This window comes from Triticum dicoccoides, chromosome 1B, assembly GCF_002162155.2.
Source record: "Triticum dicoccoides isolate Atlit2015 ecotype Zavitan chromosome 1B, WEW_v2.0, whole genome shotgun sequence".
In the NCBI taxonomy this organism is placed as follows: Eukaryota; Viridiplantae; Streptophyta; class Magnoliopsida; order Poales; family Poaceae; genus Triticum; species Triticum dicoccoides.
In genome coordinates, this window is record NC_041381.1 from 63653936 (window position 1) to 63663211 (window position 9276).

The following is a 9276-nucleotide window of genomic DNA, read 5'->3' on the forward strand; positions in this document are numbered from 1 at the left end:
CATGGTGATGGGTTCTGCGATGCACCATCTTTTGACCTCGGCATAGATGGTGATGCTCCAGCACCTGCTCCAGCAGTAGATACAGCGGAAGCCGGTGTGATTAGCATCGATGAGTGTGAGTTAGACCCAGCAGCTGTGAATGAAGGATGTGATGCTGCTGATGTTGGCAAGGCAATAGTTCAAGAACTAGATGTTGGTTCACCAGAGAATTGCCACACCCCGATATGCGCAGAACCAGAACTTGGCACGAGCAGTTCTTCGGGGCCACCTCTTGCACGAAGACAGAGGAGGGTAAGAAGGCCCGCAGCATCTCAAAGGTCTCCATTCATCGACTACAACAAGAACAAGACTTTCAGCACCAATGAGGTAGTGAACAAGCTTTACGCTGCCCTCTTGTATTGGGTCAGGCATCACAAAGGAGCAAATGATGGAGCTACCAGGTAAACTAACTCCCCACAGCCTACATACATATCTTTTTCAGTTGCATAGCACCAGCCACTTAGTTGCATAGAAAGCATAGTATGTTGCACAGAACAGGGCTTTTAATTGCACACTGTTCTTTTTTCATTTTCATGCACATTTTTTTGCTGCTGTGACCCTTCGAGCTAACTTGTCTTTTTATTGCTTTCAAAAAAAATCAGCCCTGAGATAATTAGGTATGGTGCTTTCTATATTTCTTTAAAGGAGTTAGTTGATTCGATGAAGCCGGTTCAATGGTTGTCAAAAATTGTTATTGAGACTGGAATCTTGCACATCATGGATAACTTACCAGAAGGGTCAAAGAAGGTTGTTATGCCACTGAGGTTTTCTGTAAGTTTTTCCAAAACCTTCTTTTTACCCTCATCTTTGTTCTGTAGCACTTTTCGTTGACCATTTGAGGGAGGCCTTTCACCTACTAAGGAGTTTTGAGCCATGTTTTATAATCTCTGCAGATAAAATTACAGCAAGGGATCCACAATGTGAATGAGATGAACAAGATGTTTGATTACAAGAACCGTCTCGACAAGAAAGACTTAGTGAGTGTTGTGCCCACATCATCAATCTTTTTTTAGTTGGCACCCACAGCATGTCCAGTTGCACATGACACATCTGTTAGTTGGCAGATACTTGTTGCAACCCGTTTTTAACTTGACCAAGTCTTTTACTGTTTTTCTTAGCTACATCTTGTATTTTTGTGTCTGAAATCGTTCATGCTTGCAGGTCATGCTGCCAGTGCTCGAGTGCGCAGATGTAACCGATAAGGATGGAGGGAGGCATTATTGGGTCTTCAGTGTCAACTTGAGGGACGGACGCTTTGAAGTTCTTGATTCAAGCAGGACGCTGGACAACATTGAGCTGATGAACAACGCCTCTACCATTGCGGGGGCAGTACGCCAGCTATGGAGGAAGCATTACCCAAAGTTCAGCATCGAGCACTTCCAGATTATTGACATTGACGTACCGAAGCAGCTTGGCAAGTAAGACAATAAGCATTTCATTCCTTCTCAATCAAATACAATCATTTTGTAGTTTTTAAATTTTTCTACATGTGCAATCTTTAGTATTTTTAAGACACAGTACTAGTCTTCAATCTGTATTATCATTTTTATGAGTTTCTAATGGATTATCTAGCTAGTTGCAGAGTGGCGCGTAAGTAGTTGCAAAGTGGCACATAATGAGTTGCAGTAGAACACAAGCAGTTGCACAGTAGGACATAAGTAGTTGCACAGAGTGCATTACCTTTTTTTGGTTTTAATTTTATGTGACAATTTTTTTTGCCCATTTTTTGCAGTAATGAGTGTGGGTTGTTCGCACTGCTTAACGCCACCGAGTGGAATGGTAGCCAACTGCCCAACTACGACCCCAAGGAAGTACTCAACATCAGGAAGAAGCTGACGTATGATTGGGTCACCAGCGTGCACAACACCGCCCCATGGAGGAAGTTGCTGAGATACGACAAGGAGTAGGTCAGTACTTTTTTTTTCCGGCTCCATGGAGGAAGTTTCTGGTTTTTACAATTTTATTAAGTAGATTTTGTAGTTGCACACTGCTAGTAATTGCGTTTTGCAACTCAATATCATCACTTTTGTTGATACATTAGGAGCACTGTATATACAATTGTTCAACAACTAAATATTTAACCAGTTGCCAACAAAGGCACAAATAGTAACTTTTTTTACACAGTGCATGAACTAATTCAAGCAGCATAAATTAGATAAAGAGGAATCATAGATGCTGAATGTGTCCACTTGGTCCCAACATTGCTAAAAAAGACATCATTATTTTTCCTTCTTTGTTCCAAAGTTACAAATGAGGAAACAGAATCATAGGAGCCTCTGTGGACACACACCAGCAGTGTGCTCTGTAGATTGGCACTGGTTGCATTTGTTTTTCTTCTTTGGGTGTAGCTCCAACGCCGATTTGTACCGTCGACTCTTTGCCCTACCCTTTGTAATAGACCTTGGAGGATCCCTGGGCACAAAATCATCAGAAGCTTGTGCAAGGGATGCAGCCTCCAACGGGGCAGTAGGACCGTCACGATCACCTGTGTAATAATCATATAAAAAGTTTAGTATTTTTGTTATTGTGCAACCAGCACTGATGTTCTGTGCAACCACACAGTACATTTTTGTGCAACTAACTGGTTGCTGTGTGCAAGTTAAGTTGAAAAAAACACCTGCAGTAGCATGGCCTGTTATGGTACTTGGATTGTAGTCGCCTATGGGCAGAACATGAAAAACAAGTTAGATTTTTAGCTTGATCCTCAAACTAACACAGCGCACACAACTAGGCAGCATGTTTCTGTTCAACTGGGCACTATGATATGTGCAACTAAAGTCACTCACCCTAGTATTTGTTTTGGAGTCGGTGAAGGTACTAACCTGGGTTATGAGCCCCCTGAGTCCTGCCTATAGGTCCATTGGGAGTAGCACAAAGGGCACTGCTAGTTGGGCCTGGCGGGGGAGGAGGTCTTTGAGGGTTGGCATCACCTATAGGCAGAACAGGACAAACAAGTCAGTTGTGTTTATCTTTTTTATGCTCGAACTAACACAGCATGCGCAACTAGGTAGCCTGTTCGGTGCAACTGAGCACCATGATGTGTGCAATTGGAGTTACAGACCTAGTTTGATGGGGAGTTGGGTGAAGGTAATTACCTAGACGACGAGCCCCCTGAGTGCTGCCTGTAGGGCCATTGGGAGGAGCATGCGGGGGAGGAGGTGGCGGAGGATGCCGTGTACAGCCAGGAGGGGGAGGAGGTCCTTGAGGGTTGACATCACATATATGCATAACTGGAAAAAATAAGTTAGCTGTGTTATCTTTGATGCGTGAACTAACACAGCGTGCGCAACTAGGCAGCATGTTCTTGTCCAAGTGGCTACCATGGTGTGTGCAACTGGGCACAATGATGTGTGCAACTGAAGTTACACACCTAGTTAGATCAGAAGTTGGGGCAGGTAATTACCTGGATGATGAGCCCCCTGATTGCTGCCTGGAGGTGGAGGAGGTCCTCGAGGGTTGCCATCATCTGATGGCCCCGTTGCAGCAGTCGGTTTTTTCCTTTTCTTGGACTTGTTCAGGTGGCCGATCTCGGTACGTGCTGCACGCATATGCTTGTATACAATAGCTTGTGCTGGATCAGAACCACTCGCAAACTTTGCTAGTTTCCGAAAATCATATATCATGTTCCTCTCCCTTATCTGCTTCTTTGATTGAGGAGGCATTTCATCCGGTTTCTCATAACCAGTCCCTGGCGCACTAGGTACAGCAGTAGGTGTCCACCGTCTTAGCAGGTACCTTTGCGGTATGACATCAACGCCAACATGGGTGAACACCTTGAGGATGTGGCAACAGAGGATGCCGTCCTTGTCCATTTTACAACACTCACACAAATAGGAACGCTCCTCCACCCTTGCCTGCACCAAGTAGTTTCGAGAACCATATTTCGCAACAAATTCCTGGTTCGGTCTGAGCTCAAACACATCAGCACCAACTTGGAATGCATTATAACGTCCAATCAGCTCAAACTCTTCTCTAAACTTGCGGTAAAGGTCTCTAGTATAGGTTTTGTAAGCTTGCTTCTCTATTGGGAAGTTGGACCACAACTTAATCTCAAGGTGTTGTGTCCTGTAATCATTGCAGCCTTCCTTGGCAAGGATGTGGTTCTGTATTTTTTCATATTGCTTGACGAAGTTCAACATTGAGTTGTGTGGGTTCACATATCTTTTGAGGACGGCGTTGAACCCCTCACTACGCTGTGTAGACTGGAGGAAGGGAAAGAACCTGTGTTTGAAGTAGCACGGCACCCAAGTTGACCTGTATTCGTACAACTTCTCAAAGTGCGTGTGTGCCATAGCCTCATACTTGATCATTAACCTAGCCCAATTCTGCTCAAACTCGTCTATAGTGAAGCTGAAGTCAACACACTTGTTGAAATCATCAGAGAGTCCTGGATTCCGGCACAGCAACCAACCAACCTTTTCCTGAGCGTTTTTCATGATGTGCCATCGACAACAACGGTGCACGGTGGTTGGAAAGATGCTCTGTATTGACTGCCTCATCGCACCATCCTGATCGGTGATGAAGTTGTCAGGAGGTTTGCCATCCATAGCCTCTAGGAATGCTCCAAAGACCCAATCAAAGCTCGATGCCAACTCCTGCCTCACAAACGCGCAACCCAACATGAAAGATTGGCCATGTCGGTTTATTCCTATGAAGGGCGCGAACGGCATATTGTACAAGTTGGTCATGTAGGTGGTGTCAAACGATATGCAATCGTGGTACGCCTCCACATAAGCTTTTCGAGCTAAGCCGTCCACCCAAAATATGTTGACAACTCTGTCCTCTTCATCATATTTCACCTTATAGAAGAAGTCTGGATCGGTTTTTTGTATATCCTTGAAGTGTGCAATTGTCTCAATCAGATCACCCTCCTTTGTGTCATCTCTACGGAAACTTGTACAAAGATTTGTTATTGCCTTTGGTCCGAACGGCACCATCATCTCAGATCCATAGAACTCTGCCATTACATGCATCATTCGTCCTGCATAATACAAAAACAAACAGTATATCCTTTTTTTAGTTGCACAAATGCGCACATCCAGCTGCACAGTAATAGGACACGTGTTGGCACAGAAGATAATCACAGGAAATGGACACCTAGCTGCACTTTTTTAAAAACACTTTGCAGTTTTTGCATACAGGACATTGTGTATTTGCACAGTAAAGACAATCTAGTTGCACAAGAAGCACCCAAAGTGATATATAAAAAGCATGGAAAGTTGGACAGCAGTTGCATAGTTAAGCCATTTCAGTTGCACAGTAGTACCATAACAGTTGCACACTGGACTGCCTAGAGGGAAACTTAATTCTTCAAGGGATATAGAAAAACACCACACCTGTAGTCAAGTTGCAGTTATACAAGATGCGCAGAAACTCCTTTTCATCAGGTGAGATGCCTTGGTGGGATCTCAAGTATTTGGACAATGAAGGTTTGTTCACGAGCGGATGATTGTGGTCACGAACAAAGTGCGTCACCTCCCATCGCCCATCTATCAGCTTCACCAACATTTTCGCCTTGCATTCAGTCTGCTTTATTGTCTCACGTTTGCGCTTCTTCTTCTTCTTACTAGTACCAGCATCCTCTTCAGCAAATATTGGAGGTTCTTCTTCCATCTCCTCATCACTGTTAACAGATGTTGGATCTGGAATAGGGTCCAGGTAAGGAGGAGCCTCAGCTCCTCCATCATCAGCTTTGGGCTTCTTGAACTTGTTGCGGCAAAATTGTTGTTTTATCAATTCATTGGTGCGGGGTGTCCGTCTAGAGGTGTTCATCTTGATAGAGAAACCCATCCGTAGTGCGTAACTGTTGTAGTGATCCTTAGCAATTTGAAGGCTGTCAAACCTCATGCCAACATAGGGTTCCATAGGTTGAGAACCAGCCTCATCCTCTCCTTCTTCTACTTGCACAACTCTGTCAAAAGCCCCAGCTTCTAGCTCAGTCCTGGTTGGACCAGGAACATTTGCCTCGGTTCCTGTGTCATCAAGAGTATGGCTCTCTGACTGCAAAGACACCACTACAGGGGCACCACGGGCTGATGACTGGCCTGCCACATTGTCATGGCCTGTAGGGTTACCATCACGACTTGCCTGCGTGTAGTAAACAGATCGACCATTTTCTGTGCAGTTTCCTTGTTGTATGCTGGGTTGCTGCTGATCCATATCATGAGGAAGCTCATTGAGATCTGGAGGCAACTCATTGAGATCAAGCATTTTTCCCTTGTTTTTGGATGCTGCCACACACTCCCTGCACATATAAAAAAAGAAAAAATTGATGCCATCAGTTGGTAACCACAGAAAAACTGTGTTTCAAAACAACCTAAAAGCAACATGACCATAGCATAATCTTTTATTATAACAGTTATGAATTTTTTTGTTTGCACAGAGTTGTTATGTTAGTTGCACAGTTTGCAGTAAATAACTGGCAAGAGCATGACTTCTTTTTGCTACAGAGTTTTTCTTACCCTTTTCCCTTTTTGTTTTGTTGCAATGATCTGTAGGTTTCCGTTTCGCAAGGAGCTCTTTTCAGATTTTTCTGCACATAATTGGATGCTACATTTGAGAAGGAAAATCCAGGTGAAAGAAGAAAGAAGAATTGGAGGACAGATTATAGTTATATGTTTTTCATCGCCGTTTATGTTTCTAGATCTGGTATATTTGAACATATTAATATGGTTTGCAATAGGTGTGGGACCAGAATATATGCGTGGGACAAGATTTGTGTGTGAATATGTTAATATGGTTTGTGGCTTCATAAGCCATGGACAAAAGTTCCTATGTTTTTCCTGTTGCACTACAGATTTCTGGTTTTCGCTAGAATAGACGTCTCAATTTCCAGGATTTCCACTTGGCCAGCATACATATTCAGTTGGACATTCAATGCTTTTAGTTGGCTAGAATAGATGTCTCAGCTGGCCAGGTTGCATTTTTTCAGTTTTGTGGCCAACATGCATGTTCAGTTGGACAGTTAATGCATTCAGTTGGCTAGAATATATGTCTTAGTTGCCTAGAATAGATGTCTTAGTTGGTCATCAGTTTTTGGCCAACATGCATGTTTACTTGGCCAGAAAACATGTTTTTTATTTTCACATATACTACATTTTTTCCAAAGTGTTCACTCAGAAACATGTATTGCCAGATATATGTTTTTAGTTGGCAGGATACATGTTTAGTTGGCCAGGATACATGTTCAGTTGGCTGGGATGCATGTTTAGTTGCACATTTATGAATTTTTCGTTGCACATGTTCAACAAAGCATTGGGCAGTCAATTTTTTGTTCATTTTGCAAATAATAACTAGAAGTTGGCTTTTAATCATGTTTTAATTGGCCAGATAACTCGTTTTTAGTTGGCTTGTTTTTAACACATCCAGGTGGTAGTTTTTGGCATGTTTAACACATCCAGCCTGTTTAACATCTGGTGTGATGTGCCAGATTCACCTTTTTTTTGAAGCAGATTCTCCATGGATCCATGGAGAAGGGGGAAGCGAAGAGGTGCAGAGGGGGCTTACCTGCTCGATCTTACTGCCTGGTATGGCTCTGACCACCCTGCCCTTTAGATCTTGAAGCAGCTCCTTCTACTTTGGGGCTTCCATGGCGGCTGTGTAGGAGGAGGAAGAAGGGCTGGGGGCGATTGCGTTTGGATCTGTTTCTGGCGTGCAGAAGAAGAAGAAGGCAGCATCGGTGGGGCTGAGGCGTGGGGGCGAGAGATGGCGTGGATTCTGCAACCTGGGCAGATCCTCCTTTCGTGAGGAAGAAGAAGATAGCCATGGCGCAGTTTGGCGAGGAGGGTGCACGTGATCCCGCGGCCAGCTGGTGGGTGGGGCAGTTGCCTTTTTGGCTCCGACGGGCAGGGACCAGGTGGACTGTTTCCTCTTTTCGCTCGAGGGGGGACCAGGTGGTTTCCTTTTTCGGGTGACCGCTGGCTAGCGATTCCAGGGCGGCCGGCCGCCCACTAGACGCGTCCCATCCCAGGTCGCCGCGTTCCGTCGCATCCGCTTCGCTATTCCATCCCAGCAGCAGGCGCACCGCCCCGCTTCGTAGTCAAAGTAAATCAACTTAGTTATAATCTTTCCGGTTCAGCTTTAGTTCAGTTTGAACTAAATTCCTGTTTTGGCGGGCTTATGCGGGATGCCCGCTTGCATCCCAGCAGCAGGCGCACCGCCGCGCCATCGTTGCAACTTGCAACCAAAGCGCCGCGCGAAACCCCCCAAACCCTCGCTCCCGCCTCAGATCTCCGTCTTTCTACTCGCCGGACATGAAGGGGCCAGCTGCGGCGGCGCCCGCACGCAAGAGGTGCTCATCTGGTGGAGCGGCTGGACCCAGGTCGAGGTCACAGAAGCGGCGACGTGATGGCGGCTGCGACGGCAACGCCACTGGCCACGGCGACCTCATCAGCAACCTCCCCGACGCCGTCCTCGGCACCATCATCTCCCTCCTCCCAACCAAGGACGGCGCCCGCACGCAGGCCATCGCCCGAAGATGGCGCCCCCTCTGGCGCTCCTCGCCCCTCAACCTCGACGCCTCCTACGACCTTCACCGCGACGAGTTCAAGCGCCTCTCCGTCGTCTCCAGGATCCTGTCGGACCACCCCGCTGCTTTGCTTTCCGCTTCATTCGCCTCCACAAACCCAAAAAAAAGGTTTGCCGAGGATGCCGCGCAGATCAGTAGCTGGTTCCATTCCCCAAGCCTCCGCAACCTCGAGGAGCTCGGCATCGGCTTCGGTCTACTTGAATACGTTGGACATGAACAGACCGACAAGGAGAAGCGCTGCCCGTTGCCACCGTCCGTGCTCTGCTTAGCACCAACCCTTGTCGTGGTCATTGGTCCCAAAGGAGATCGCGCCTTCACTGAATTTCCCCCTCCTCAAGCAGCTCAAAACTATGGCGTGTTTCCATCTCCGACGATGTCTTCTCGACCATGCTCTCTGCCTGCCATGTCTTGGATAGCTTAGATCTCTCAGAGATTCGTGAGGTGTCTTGCCTCCACATTAGCTCGCCAACGCTCAGGATCATTGTCATCTGCTCTTTGTTTCATGGCAAAGGAGAATCGCTCATCAAGGAGGCCCCTTGCCTTGAAAGGTTGCTATTAAGTTGTCCGGGCTTAGGCGGTGAGATTATTTGGGTTGTTAGGGCACCTAAATTGGAGATGTTGGGCCTAGCTTTTGTCTCCCCGCATTTCAGAAATTGAGATTGCTAATATAGTCTTCCAGGTAACATCAGCATCAGTCTCTACACTCTTAT

General features: G+C 46.1%; 1 long non-coding RNA gene across 1 annotated transcript; it reads left to right on the forward strand.

Moving 5' to 3' along the window:
* Nucleotides 1-1315: 1315 nt before the first annotated feature.
* Nucleotides 1316-6748, forward strand: LOC119301335. The gene is made up of 3 exons (XR_005147017.1): nucleotides 1316-1457; nucleotides 1772-1946; nucleotides 6537-6748. It is a non-coding gene; the product is annotated as an uncharacterized LOC119301335 (long non-coding RNA).
* The last annotated feature ends 2528 nt before the right edge of the window (nucleotides 6749-9276 follow it).